Source organism: Lagopus muta, chromosome 3 (genome assembly GCF_023343835.1).
Source record: "Lagopus muta isolate bLagMut1 chromosome 3, bLagMut1 primary, whole genome shotgun sequence".
NCBI classification, from domain to species: domain Eukaryota; kingdom Metazoa; phylum Chordata; class Aves; order Galliformes; family Phasianidae; genus Lagopus; species Lagopus muta.
The window spans coordinates 85,322,040-85,336,461 of record NC_064435.1 but is presented as its reverse complement, the minus strand read 5'-3'; the positions used below and the strand labels follow the sequence as shown (position 1 = coordinate 85,336,461).

Sequence of the window (14,422 nt, the reverse complement as noted above, 5' to 3'; positions counted from 1 at the left end):
AAAAGAACTCAGTTGTCAGCTTATACCACCCGACTGCTTAAAATCTAATTCTTCTGGTGTTACTACCTACACGAAAACGCTGACAGATAGTCAAAGTGACTGCAACAGGTCCACAAACCTTCCTCTACTAAAATTGGTGATAAAATATAAATCACATTCAATGGCGCGGTTTGACACAGCTGAATTTCAGAGGCGCTGGGTCTGAAAGGGACCCATCTGAGCCCCGATCTGAGGGGAAGGCTCACCTTGACCTCCCCAGGACAGCCGTGAGCAGACTGATGTCCCTTCACCCCACAGATCCCCCTGCCTGGTGCTGTAGCTAAGCGCTGCTGAACTCAGGTACCCTCTGGAAGCACTGCAAGGCGGTAATTAGCGTGAGGCTTGTAATGCATTCCCCAGCCAGAAACACGGGTTGCTGTGGTCACTGGAGTCAGAGAGTGTGAAAAGGGGCTGGGGGGGGGGGGGGGGGGGAAGATAAAGAAAAACAGGTAACAGCAGGGAAAACACAGTGATATCCTATTTAAGTATCAAATATTAAGATGATTACCATTATCAACTGAACTGTCAAATAAGTATTGCGGGAAAATGGTGATTAAAAAAAAAAATTCCCAATAAAATATATCATTGCAGTGGAGAGGATTAATGATGCACAGGAGATACCTCTGACACAAACGTGTACTTCCTAAATCGCGTTTGGCTTCGTTTTGATTTTTAGAGAAATGATGCATTTAACATCCTGTCTGCAGATGATACAATTTTAAAACGCAACCACAACACCACAACAGCAATCTAAACCCTTCTTCTACGTTCTGGGAAGCTCTGTGCACGGCTCCCATTAAGCTTACCGGTAACTGCGAACTGTTAACATGCCTTAGTGTGGTTTCAGCATTCCTAGGCAAGGCTAAGCAGCAGTCAGAAAACAATGATATCCCCAGGCCCACACTGCAGTTTCTCAAGCAGAGATTAAGCACGGTATTCTGCTCAACAAGCTCATCACTGTTAAGTAACTCATCAGAAAATAAAGAGGGAATTATCAAATGGGAATTGCCAAGTAATTAGTTCTCTGAAGCAGATGACATACAACTGTTAAAGGGAGGGGCTTCCCTGTTAGTCATATGTCAGAGTAGAGCCTACTAATCTGTAAATAAAAATGCATTTCATATGATTAGCGCGATGGGTTTTTAACCACTAGCGGTACATGAAGAATTAATTTGCAACTTTTTGTGCTGTAATAAGCCAGCGAGATTTTCTCCCTTTGCATACAATGAGTTTTCCAACACTGCGGATCGCCTGCTGTCAGACTGCCTGGGGACAGACGGCCATGCAGACAGGCTGCTACCAGGGAGGGGACGTGCTCAAGGGCTGGGGAGGAGGGTAAGTGCATTTACTATCATAGTAAGCGGAAAAGGCACTCCCTGCTCAGCTGCTCCACGTGACACTGACAAGGACGGCACCGACGAGAAAACGTTCCCTGGCACACAAATTCACAGGGATTAAGCCTGCTTTCTGTACTTAGCCTTCTCCGTTAAAGCCTGACTTTCTTCAAGAAGATCATCTCACAGAAACGTTCAATTTGCAAAACCTGAAGGGCCTTCATGCATGGGTACCTGACAAACAAAAATGTGGTAACGCTCACAACCACATTCCAGTACAAACAAGAAACACTTAAACTTCTCTGCTTTTTATAGACTGAAGAGTAAGCCAATAAACCCCTACATCAGGCTTTTGGCTAGTCCCAAACAGAACTGCTCACTGCTAACTCACCAACAACTAAAGAAGTAATTACTGAACACACCAAGGGTAAGTGGAGGAGGGCATGTATGATGCTGAGGCCTGTACAGAACTACAGATCAGGGATGGCAATCACAGCATTTTGACCCTCAGCACATGCTCTGTTTCTAATATTCGCCCCATCAGCCAAAATATCACACTGTAAAGTAATGCTAGCACAGGACAGATCTCCACAGCATATCACGGAAGGTGAATCAAACCTCAGGCACTGGCTTATATCACATTACCAATGAGAGCCTAGCACTTCCATCTAGACAAGTCACTGCAGCCAGCTCTGTTTATACTTCAGACAGTGTTACAAAACCTCCAGTCAATCTGACATCGGGCTACAGCAGCATCTGCTGAGGAAACAGCAGAGCAAAGCCAGGGCAGGGCACCACGGGGGTGATGGGGTAGGGCTGGGGAGGTGACCAGGCCTCATCTCCAACATCTGACACTGCATTCACGTCTTTTTATTCAATTTATCACAGAGTTATTCACTCAGCCACAAAACAAACAATTAAAAAAAATTAAAATGATTTCTAATTACTCTCCAATTATACCTAGTTCACATCATCATTTCATTTGTGCTGTTAATGTGCTCACAGTCTCCACTGCTGCCTTCTTTTAGCCCTACAGCCATTGCAGGCCCTGATAAACAGTGTAAGAGAGAGGAAATAAAATCAGCCGTGATAAAGGAACACCGATATGGCAATCAAAAAATTGCCTTTGGACACACTAATATTGAGACCGATTACCTCTTTCTACATTCAGTAAATAATATTTTAAGAGGACAGACTGCTGTTCATTTACAGAGAGTGGCAGCCAAAAGCCTGTGCAAAGCACAGCTTAGGCCTTCTGTACCTAACAGGTAGTGTGCAGATATACTTATGGAAAATTCAGTAATAAAAATTTACAAACAGGCTGTGGCTGCAAATTCAACCCGATACTACGACATGATTAATAGATATCAAATGACTCAACAGTGAAAAAGATTGAAAAGAACACTCCAGTTATTCAAACATCCAGTGCCTCATGCAAAACCCTCTCGACACAACTGCTTAAAAGAAAGCATTGAGTCATTTGCCTGCGTGGAAGGAGGCAGAGCGAGTTCTGAACAAATAACAATAACTCAACATTTTTTAGCTCAGGCTAAAATTAACTGAAGTCAGGAATCATGGAAAGAAAAAAAAAGCCATATCTCAACACATGTGATTTTATTTTCACTAATCCCAGTGTCCTCATTCAGGCAGTGAGCTCTGCAGACTCTGCAGGAAAGCTGCTTGAAGCCGAGCAGCAGGCACGCCTCAAGCTTACACACCGCAGCGGCTTCACTCCTTGCAGCCACACGCCTCCTTCTGTGAGTACAAACGCACGTGGGGGGGCACCAGGGCTGAAGCAGAGTCTCTGAGCTCTGATACTGGAGGTGCCAGGTGAAATAAGCGTGCCTGATGTTCCATCCCTCAGACAGAACTCGTGGCAATAACCTGGGTCTGCACAGAACAGAGCAGGGCTGCTGATGCTTCACCCCCCCCCCGCCAAAAAAATGTGAGCGCTGGAAAAGATGCTGGGTCTGAGCATGCAGTGCTCGATCTCAATTCATGAAACCTATTTGTGGCTGATCGCTGTGCTGCTCTGGGTCATGTTTGTTTCACGTGTTACTACTTTTGAGTTCCCTTTCTGTTAAATCAAGCACTTGTAAGAGATAACGCTTGTAAGCAGGCAGTCGCTATCTCAGTAACTTTCTCTTTACTCATACAGTAGGACTGATTTTGATCGATCCCTAGAGAAAATAAGCACTAACTAACAAGGCCAATAGAGGAACCCACGCTCAGCGACTGAGACAGCACGTCCAAGAAAAGGAGCTGAAAAAGATCTGATCTGAAGGCCAGAAGACAACGCTGCATTTCAAACTGCACTGATACTGAAAAAAAGCAGCACAGTCCTGCCCTCCTCTCACGCTGTAACCGAGACAACTGCAGCAGACTTAACTAGGTTATTTCTTCTTTAATCCAAACTGTTCCCAACACGTAACATACTTTTTCTCATGCCATCGCAGGAAGTGCCAGATGCTAAAATATTCTAAGTGACTTAGAGATACGCTGCGGGTAACTCACACAGGATTCAACCAATACGCTTTAAATCGTTTCTTCTAGTTAAGAGATAGAAAGCTGTCCTGTGGTAATTGCCTGTGCAAATAAATACAACTTCATAAAACCTGTGCCAGTTCTGAAAAAAATGAAAGGTTTTGTGGCAACGTCGCTGTCATAACAGAGAGCTCCCTTCTATTTGATCTCCCGAGCCCACAGCAGCTACCCAGTCAGTTCTGTCCCGAAAGTGAAAGATGAAATGTGTCAGTGCACAGGCACTTGGGCTGGCTGTTCAACCAAAAATCTCCTATTGCTCTGAAGGGGCATAGTGCCCCATCAGTCCACTCCCACTACTCCAGCTCATCTGTAAACCCTAAGAGGCATGTCTTTACATGTAACTGCTTGCTCAGACAACTTCCCTTTACAGCACAGCACCCTACCCCACAGCCATAATAAAATGTAAATTATGTGCCACACACCTCTCTGACATGCTGCATATATTAGAAAGTTATTCTGCAACAGAGGCTTTTTGGTCAACCCCTCATATGTAGAATGCTGTAGTAATGGAGTTTCCTGGCTGCATAAAGGTGAAAAAAGCACCTTAACTTCTGCAAGTAATTGCTGCATTTAATTTTCTTTTATTTAGAGACGTCACATTTTTTAATGACTTTTTGTCTTTTCTTTTTTCCCCCCCAAAAAAGTATTAGTAGCATTGCCAATCTGAAGCACTCAAAAATCATGAAACAGGTCCAGAAAACCAAGCTGGCTTAATGACAATCAGATTAAAGAAATAAAATAAAAATTTATGTTCTTTTTATTGGCAGTACGATTGTTGAGCCCTTAAACTTGGTTCTTTCAAGGTATTTCCCCCAACCACACAAGAAGGAGAAGTAAGAAAGAGGAGAGGGAGCTGAGCGTGCTACTCCATCCTGTCTGGTTCCAGAACTTCGGGGAAAAAAGTCAGAAGAACTGAAAACATTCCTGAAACTGGAGTAAAAGACACTCGAGCACATCACTAGTGACCAGCTATCTGGGAAGCATCCTCATGCCAGGCAGTTAAGTGCTCGAGGGGAAATCAGGATACTGAAAAGTCAAACAAGCTGCTAGGAACAAGAACTGCTAAAAATGTTCACAAAAGCACGGGGAGGATTTATATAATTATACTGGTGGTATTAACCAACAAAAAATCAAAGACTGTAAAACTTTTCCATTCGTGCTACAGTCTTTAGTAACTGCATACACTCTGACCTGAGGTATACATAAAACCACTCATCTGGAACCCACTGTCCTGTCAGTCACCCAACTGAGTCACCAGAGCTAATGGAATTTCTATGATGAGTTTCTCCAGGACCTCTACTGCCAGGCACGGGAAGTACAGACGTTTTGCAGGTAGATAACGGCACGGACTGCATTCAGGTGCCCGTGCTGACCAGAACCTGCTGCAGACAGCGCATGCTTGTTAGACAAAAGAAAAAGCAGCACTTTCTCACCTTACTGACAGCGCATCTCTGTACGGCAAAGATGACGGTGAAGGTGGTCACTGTCCTGCAGGAGTCAACAATAAATTCACAGCTTGTATTGCTCGCCCGTCTGGCTCGGCCTGCGGCGTGACTGGAGGTCCCAAAGTTGAGGAGGTGGGAGCCAAAAGAAAACAAAGCAAAAACACAGGTAAGACTCAAATGGCAGCACCCTAAGACGCTCTAATGAAGCCTGAGCGGTTGCTTTGCTATTACTCAAGCACAAATAAACTATAGATTCAGTCTCGCAGACAGCACACATACAGCACAGAATGTAGCCCACATATTCCAACAGAGTGCTCTTTTCCTACATGTGATCTTGACGAGGTGAAGAACCATAAGCGAGTCGAGCTGACTTCAGTGCCAGCAGAACTGGCTTGTGCTGTATCTGAGGAGGGGCACCACTCAGAATACTGCTGCAACTGCTGCCATTGGGTGAATGCAGTCAGCCAGGGGAACGTGGCGTTACCTTGTCCTTAACCGCAGCACATTAGAGCCACTGCACAGTGCTGCAAATGCTTAAACAATGTAAACAGCAGCCAATGCTACCAGCATGGTTCTTTTTCTTCTATTTCTGAATTTTTCTTCAGTAAAAATACTGAGAGCAACAGCACTGACATTCTGTTGACATCACATATTCAACAAAATATTTTTTTTTCCCCCCCACTTGGAATCCTACCAAATATTTTTATCACTCTTGGGACAATAAAAGGATTTAGTGGGACCATCTCTCCCTCACTGAGAAGCACTTTTGTTGTTTCAGTTTATGAGCACACTGACTCGTCCCTACCCTATTTATGGAAGGATTTACACACATACTTAACTCCAGATAGATTCTTTAATCAATCCTCATTCAGCAAAACCCTCACTGGGACGTGTACTAAGGCAACTTTGCAGACTGGGACCAATACACGCACACAGATTTGCATGTGTTTCAGAGCCATCTCAGACTCCAGCTTTTAGGGGAAAAACAGAAGGCATCCAGCATTACCCTCTCAGTGTTTGCAGGGGGATCAAAAAGGAATTACAGCCATAGATCCAGTTTCTGCCTTTCCACAAAAGTTAGGAGACTGCAAAGTTTCTTCCATTTAGAAGCATCCATCACCAATCAGCTAAGCCAAAACCGTGTAAAAAAACTTCAGCTCATAAAAAATGCAAACCACCGAACAAGATGCACGTATGACATCAGATTCCAAAATGCTGTGCCTCTGACCGAGTAAAACCGAATGAGATCAGGATTTCTGGCTTGCAAGCTCAGGCTAAGCATACAACTTCCTACAGAGTACTCACTGGAATACAGCACGTCGTTTCAGCAAACTGCAGCATTTACCTGTGCCAAGCCTGTCAGACTGCTGCCTCTTCAGCTAATTGTGTTGGTATTTGTTACAGCAGTCGGTACCGTACCTCCGAGGAGACCTACAGCTCCATCTGCCACCCGAGCCGTGCAGAGCGCCCACACCGTACCTGTGCAGTCCCCACCCAGCCTAGTGTGCCCACCAGGCAGCCCTGCCGCACAGCCCTGCACCCAGCCAGCGCCGCAGCCCCTCGCCATTCTGACACGCGTTTGCTTTAAGCCCCGCTGCAGTTCTTCATCGCGTTTCCCCTCAATTAGCACACCACAACAAAAGCCAGCGCCGCACCAGCAATGACAACGACAGTCCTCGCTGCCCTCTACTCAGACGTGCTGCTGAACTTCAGCACGGGGAGAACCAAGCCTTCGTTTTGCTCTGCTAGGCATGGCATTGAGACCATTACTTTCACAGCCTAATGTTTAAATCAGCAGTTGCTTTTCAGGTGAGCACATTTAACGTCTATTTTCTTAATTAAGATGAAACTAGGCCACTGGATCTATTACATAAAAATGTTGGTGAAGTGAAATTCCAGGCCTCTTGTAAATGTCTCTTAAAACAAGACCAGTTCCTTCAGCCTCTCTAAGTAAATCAGACCAGGCCAGGGAGAAGAGCTGCGTCTTGTACTTGCAGGAAGTCTCTTAACTACACACAAACGGCCTTTTCGAAGTAACTGTTTTGCTGTGCTCTGTCACTCGGTGAACTGCCTCTCCATGGAGCACGTCACCAGCAACACCGGGCACGCAGTGGCAGCTCCACAGCAGCCGTGCTGTGAGCGCTCACCTTCTGCTACCACTCCTCTCCACGGGCTGCCCTCCTTCCAGCCCCCTCGGCACGCAGAGGAAGGCCGTTCCCACCAAAGGCAGGCATTAGGATCGAGCCCCGGGCACAGAGGGCCGGTCAGCACAGCCCACGGGCTGCCTGAGAGCTCCGGTGCTGCATGGCGCCGGCAACTTCTCCCCACCGAGATGTGCAACGCTCCGGGCTGCGCTCTGTAGCAGCGTGGATGCACGTGCGGTTAGCAATGGGAGTCATTCACCGCTCTTGCACGTGGCTAACGCGGCTCCTCCAGGGGGCAAAACTCCCACGGTGCTTTTTGCCGTAGAAAGATATTGGGAAAACGATGGCTCAGGCAGCGGATCAGCGCCTGAGCTCTGCTACTCTGCTCTGTGCCTGGCCGCGGTCCAACAAGCGGAGCTACCCCAGATACACACCGTGTGCGCGGCTCACAAGCAGCCCCTGGAGCCGCTCCAGGCCCACGGCATTAGGATCGAGCACCAGATTGGGCGCCTGTGTGCAGGCAGCGGGGGGGAAGGCCGGCATGAGATCTTCAGTTCAGCGCTCCCGGAGGGCGGCACGCAGCGCGGAGCTGCACTGCCTGCTCTGTCACGGCGTTACGCTGTCTGAGGCGGAAAGTTTCCCACTCTATTACTCTGCTGTATTTCAACGAGCACCAATGCGAAATAAAATAAATCGGAATACCAGCAACGAGTTGTTTGCCGATAAGAAATTCTTTATATCGTACGCACCTCGGTTTTTTTTTTTTTTAACCGAGGGAGCAGGAAGCCAGCCGTCCCCCAGCACACAGCTCCTTGCTCAGTCACGCAGCACCGGGCATTCCCACCGGTAATGTCACGGCTCGGCGCGGGACGGCCCCGCGGCCTACGGCGGCCGGGCGGGGAGAGGGGAGCAGCGGCGAAGTTTTCGCGAGCCCGCAGCCCCCCGAGCACCGCCGCCCCTTCCTCCCGCAGTCCGCACGCGGCACGGGGGCGGCCGGGCGCACGGCGCGCGCACACCTGAGCGGCCGGGGCCGTCCGTTGCCATGGCAGCGCGCTCACATCGCTCGGCGGAGCCGGGCCGGGCGGGTTCCGGCGACGAGGGGCTGCGAGAAGAGCCCGGGACCGCGCGGGGGAAGGGCCGGAGGCGCGGCGCGGCGATCCCGTGGCGGAAGGGCTCGAAAGCGAAATTAAAAGCCCTCAGCGTGCCGCTGCACGGACGCGCTTTGCCCCGCGAACGGAGGGGCTCGGCGTATCCCCCCGCCCGGCTCGGCACGGCTGCCCGCGGAGCGCCTGCTGTGCAGCCAACGGCACCCAAACAGCCGTGGCTCCCCGCGCCGAACGGCGCATTATATAACGGCTTCCGACTCGTTTGCTCCTCCGTTAGCGCCCGGCGGTAATTCCTCCTCTGCCGCCGCTCCGTCACGTTATTATCGCTATCACAGCGGGCGCTGACGTTTCCCAGCGCCTTTAATTCAGACTTCGGTACCCCCAGGAATCGCGCTCGCGCATCGCGGCCCTACCGGGGCTGAGGGGTGAATATCGAACAACACCGACCCGACCCCGAGCTCCGGTCGGCGCCGGGGCCGAGCGGCGGTGCCCCGCGGCCCTCCCTCCCGCGCTCCCCCGGCGGCGGTACCGGGCGTTGTCCGCGGGCGGCCCGGGCCCCGGGAGCGGCGGCGCGGGGTGGCCGCCGGGCACAGCCCCGTCCCAGCGCCGCCTCCTCCTCCACCGCCCGCTCGCTTCATTCACCCTCAGCGGCCGCCCAGCCCCTACTACATGCGCCGTGCGGCCCGGCCGCGGCCCCCCCGCTCCCACACACACACACACACACAGGGGCCGTGTCAGCACCCCGTCACGCACCGCACCGCCACACACACACACACACACACACACACACACACACACACAGAGCTACAAACACACGCCCCGCAAAATGTCCACCGCGGCCACCGGCGGGGTGAGGAAGAAGGGAGGAGGAGGAGGAGGAGGAGGAGGAGGTGGAGCGGGAGGGCCGTACGAGCCCCGGGCCCAGGCCGCTGCCCTCGGCCATGTCGTGGCCCCCGCCCGGGCCGGGCCCTGAGGCTGGGCCGCAGCGCTGCCCCCCCCGCACACACGCACACATACACGCACACAAACACATATATACACACATACACACGAACACAGCCGCCTCCGGCCCCGTGTTTTTCCAGCCGGGAACCGCGGGTGGCTCCGCAGCCCAAACAAGGGGAGAAACCGGGGGGGAGGAGGAGGAGGAGGAAGAGGAGGAGGAGCGGGGGGGGCAGAAAGCAGAGGAGGAAGAAAAAGGCACTTACTGTAAAGTGTCAGTGGAGGTGGGGCTGGCGGGGGGGTCGGACCGAGACTCGCGCACCGCCGTCCTCCCGAGGCGGGGGTCTGTGTGTGTGTGTGTAAATGTGTGTGTGTAAATATGTGTGTGTGTATGTGGGCTCCTTCCCCCGCGGGTACACGCTGCGGGCTGCTCCGCCGCTGTAGTAGAAATGATGTCTGCGGTACAGCGCTCGCTGCCGCTCCGCTCTCCAGTATGTAAATGTGTAATAGAAGCCAAATATGGAGCAGTTGGCTGCCTCTGCAACAGCTCAAGGATCCTACTTCACGCGAAAGCCGGGGGGGGGGGGGGAAGGGGAAGGGGGGGGGGCAGCGGGTAGGAGGAGGAGGAGGAGGAGGAGGAGGAGGAGGAGGAGGCAAGGCAGCACTCTGGCAGGCGGCCAAGAGAGCCACACAGATTATTGCATACGCGCAGCACCGCCGGGGCCGGCGGCCTTAACCCTTTGGGGGCCGCCTGGGGCCGAGTCGCCTTCCTCCCCACCTCTGGGCTCCCCCCGCCCGGCCGCTCCTCGCCCCGACGCCCGCTGCGCCGACAGCCGCACCGGCGGGCACCGGGAGCGGCGCGCTGCCGAGCGGGGAGAGGAGAGCGGGGCGGCCGTGCGGGATGCGGGAGCGCCGGCCGAGGCCGGGCTGTCGCTAAGGGAGGAAATAAACGCGCGCCAGGGAGCCGGGGACGGCTCGGAGGCAGCGCCGTGAGAATCAGGGGAGGGTGATTTTATTTAAGATGCCATATTGCGTTTTGCCGTGGAGAGCTGTGAAGCTTTGTACAACAGGAGCCCGCATCCCACTCCCGTTTTCTGAATTAGTTTTATTTTTCCGGATCCTTGGCGTATGCTCGAGTCGCTTTGTAGAGAGTACCTTCCACTTCATTCAGACCAAAGAGGCTCTGACTCATTCCGTCGCCGCACTACGAGGCAGGCAGGGCTGCACCACGCATGTTTGGGTACTCGCTCCCGCTGCGCTCCTCGCACACGCTCCGGCAGGATCCTCGCTCGTCTCTCCCGGCTGCGCGCAGACCACTGCCCGCCTCTCCCAGAATAAATGAATGGGAGGAACACAGCCACAGGACAACGTCTGCTCTGCTTGCTGGCAACCCGACTGCTGCACAGGGAACGGCTCGCTCTGCTTCGGCATCAGGGTCACCGCACAAAATGCTGCATAAGCCCCCAACCCTGGGTCTCACCCCAGAAGGGTTCTGAGAGCACCCTGCGTGCTCCCTATGCTGTGGCGGTCCAGAGCAGGCTGTTGGCTGAGCATCTTTCAATCCGCCCCCAGTACAGCTGTGAGCTCCAAGCAGATGTCTCTAGTGCCGATGTGTACGTGTGTGTCCACAGGTAGTAACACCGTGTTTTAGCATTGGAACTAGGATTAGTATGGATGCGAAAGACCCTAGGGCTCTGTCAGTATGCAGCTCAGCAAAGCAGTCCCTTCTATGAATGACTGTACTCATCCTCCGTACTTCCTTGAGAATGTGCTAATCTGCACAGCTCTTGACTGAGAGCTGGTGCTGTCATATAGACCGGCTTTATGAGCATAAGGATATTTTAACAATGCAACTTCTACCTCTCCAGATCAGGTTCACTACATAACCCAAAGCGACTGCCTGTTTCAGAGCACTCTGGGGACAGCAGCAGGCCCGGATGTCTGGGCAAATGTGCCACTCAGCAACGAGATGGTGCATCTATGGCCATGTGGCAGACAGCAAAAATATCCTCACCCAGCTAATGCAAGGTTCATTGATTTAATGAAAGGAACCATGGGAGAGAGGCAGAGGCTGGAGACAGCTGGAAATCAAGCGAAGGCCCCACAGAAGCTGCTACCCCATCCTTTGCATTCTGTTCTGCAGACACGGCATTCTTCCTCCTGCCACCTTTTTTATTCCAGTTGTACTCCTGTTACCTCAGGAGAAAGGAATCTTTCCCTCTCAAACCTCCACCTTGCCAAGAGGTGTGGCACACGCCGTGGAAGAGAAGCCACATTCATGCTGAAGCAAGTTTTGGGCAACTTTCCCTTCTGCGGCAGGCTCATGTAAGAGGCTTGTGTGTTCCTCCGGCCTGTGGCCATGGTGTTTGCCGCAGGACCCACACTTTTTGCCATGAACCAGCCTCTGGCTTTTAAATCTTTGTCCATGTTTCTGCTTCAAAGTTGGAAGAGCATGTCAGTTGTAAACCAAAGCAGTATTTTTTCCCAGCAAGGCAGCCTCTGCCCATGTTCTGGGGAAGTGCCGTAACTGCAGGCAACCACATTGGGTTCACAAACTCACCTTCATTTTGACGGTGGTTACATAACAGAGATAAGGGGACAGTGCCTTTGCTGGCATTGCCCGGTGCACAGGATGCGCTTCCACATCACAAGATGCCATTATGCCTCTGCAGTTCCTCTTTTGAGGGCCTGTGGCAGGGCTCAAAGCATTCCCCCAACAGCGAGCATGGTGGGGGCACCAAGGGTGGGAAGCAGCACCTGAGCAAGATCTCGTGTGCTGCCATGGCCAGGACAAAGGTCCCTCACTGTCTATCAAGGCACTGCAGTCTATTGACCCAGACGTGCAGAACTATGCCAGAGGTGAAAGTCATTTACTTCAGAAAATAGACACAGTTGCAGACCAGGACAGTTCTGACATTAAGAACGGAGACAGGCACTGTGGCAGAGCAGTACGTGCAGATAGGGGCTCCAGCACCACAGTGTGAGTCGGACACAGGAACCCATTCAAGCAGTGCCTCCTGCCAGTAACATGCTGAAACTGGTCAGACTGCCACTTGAACACATTCTTGACCAAAAGACAGTCATCAGTTTGACGTGCAGGAGGCACGTTGTCTAGGAGAAACTGTCTTTCAGTGCACTGATGTCGTGCCATCAACGCACATCCTTTATGTAATTAGTACCTGTAAAAAATTGGAAAATAAGAGCTAACATAAGTTGGAATATTTTCAACATCCACATTCAGGGAAATCCAGTGATTGACGACACGCTGCATGCGAACAGTGATTTTACAATTATCAATCATTACAGTCTAGGACTTCAATTTGTCATAAAACGACATTGTTGGTCTCATTACAGCCTCTAGTGGACAGTAGTAATCCACCTCACAGACCTGTCATACAGTCTGCTCAGATGACAAGTGTTATCCCATGGCAAGAAGGATTTCCCAATATAGTCAAAAGTTTGCTGGCATTGCTCTGAAGGTGCCTTGCTTTATGCTTCAGGTATCAGTGCTGGCTCATAAATAAACAGAGAACCTCGCTCTTGATTTCAATCTCAGACAGCTTTCATAAAAAAAACTAAATTAATCTCAAATGTTTTTATAACAGAAAATATTGGTTGTCATGTTTTTGGCTTAAGTATGATGTTTTTATTCCAACTCAGGATCTGCAGACTGTCCAATCCACCTCCTCTCTATTTATAGCCTGCTTGCATTCAGATAATTTTTGCAAATGCAGTTATTTTCATTGTTATTTCAGACATAGGCAGCTGATTTAAGGTATTTTAACAGCTTTAACGAATGAGAAACTGTAATTTGGATTACAGCTGGCTAATTAAGGTATGCTTTCCTCTGGGAAGTTAAACATGTACACGACCTGAACAATAACATATTTAGAATGTATTCTTTAACTTGAAGTGCCTCTTGTGTGAGCACAATAACGCATGACTAACATCTTCATTTCTCGTGTATTCGCCTAGAAATGAGTGCATCCCTGTCAGAACAGGGAGGTTGATGATGGTCTCCAGAACTCTTAGCTGGGATTGTTTTCAGATGGAAGGAAATGGGAGTGGAGAACCAATGCTGTCTCTTTAAAGCCACAATTATCTCAGACAAATTAACAGTTAGTGAAGCCAGAGCCAAGTATTTATGAAGACTAAGCAAGTATGTAGTACTACACTTCCACACAAAGAGAAAACTCTATGGTCTAAAATGCTGAAGTCCTTTGCAAGTGAATTCAAAGGAAAGGCTGTCATTGATTTCTTTACTGCACCCGTGTATGGGCTGCAGGGTCACTGAACAAAACATTTTTGTCATATCTTATCAGATAGATAATGCAATATCAAGGTAAAAAATGCATACCTCATCATTGCCTTGTTTTTTATAAAGAAGCAGTCAAGTTCTCCTTTAAAACAACAACAGCTTCAATAGCTTTAAAATGAAAATATCTCATTCAATGAAGACGTGACACAAGATGCTTTTTTGTTTGCTTGGTTTTGTTTTTTAAATAGAGAAAGCAATTCATCAAGGTAACAAAGCCTGATGACTCCTCTGAAGTCTTAAAATTGAGACAGATTTCATCTTCTGAATATGTTGTCAGTTAGTTGTATGTCATTAAGGCACAAGTAAAAGCAGCTAAGCTACCAGTAGTGGCTCTGGGATGGACCACAGCCAAACCTAGCCCTAAATGCTGTTCCAGCAGTGACCAGTGGAAAATAAAAATGCTAAGTGCTTCTCTAGAAGCGCTCAATTGGTCTAGGCACACTCGAGTAATCACAGGATCACAGAATCACAGGGTTGGAAGGGACCTCAAGGATCATGAACCTCCAACCCCCTGCCACATGCAGGGCCACCAACCTCCCCATTTAATACC

The 14,422-nt window shown here is 50.2% G+C and overlaps 1 protein-coding gene and 1 long non-coding RNA gene across 9 annotated transcripts in view; both read right to left on the bottom strand.

Annotated features, from left to right (window-relative positions):
* The window catches only part of ATXN1 (ataxin 1), a 202,629-nt gene extending 192,506 nt beyond the window's left edge, over positions 1 to 10,123 (bottom strand). For 4 of the 7 annotated variants that reach the window (XM_048940514.1, XM_048940512.1, XM_048940511.1 and 1 more), the window contains exons 1-2: positions 9,821 to 10,123; positions 5,351 to 5,471 (exon numbers count right to left, since the gene is read on the bottom strand). The gene's annotated coding sequence lies outside the window, so the exon portion shown is untranslated. The other 3 variants (XM_048940510.1, XM_048940509.1, XM_048940508.1) reach the window with 3 other exon arrangements.
* Positions 10,124 to 10,588: 465 nt separating this feature from the next.
* Positions 10,589 to 14,422, bottom strand: part of LOC125691312 (uncharacterized) — a 122,503-nt gene continuing 118,669 nt past the window's right edge. For both annotated transcript variants that reach the window (XR_007376075.1, XR_007376071.1), the window contains one exon: positions 10,589 to 12,733. This is a non-coding gene — a long non-coding RNA (uncharacterized LOC125691312). The remainder of the gene's footprint in view (positions 12,734 to 14,422) is intronic.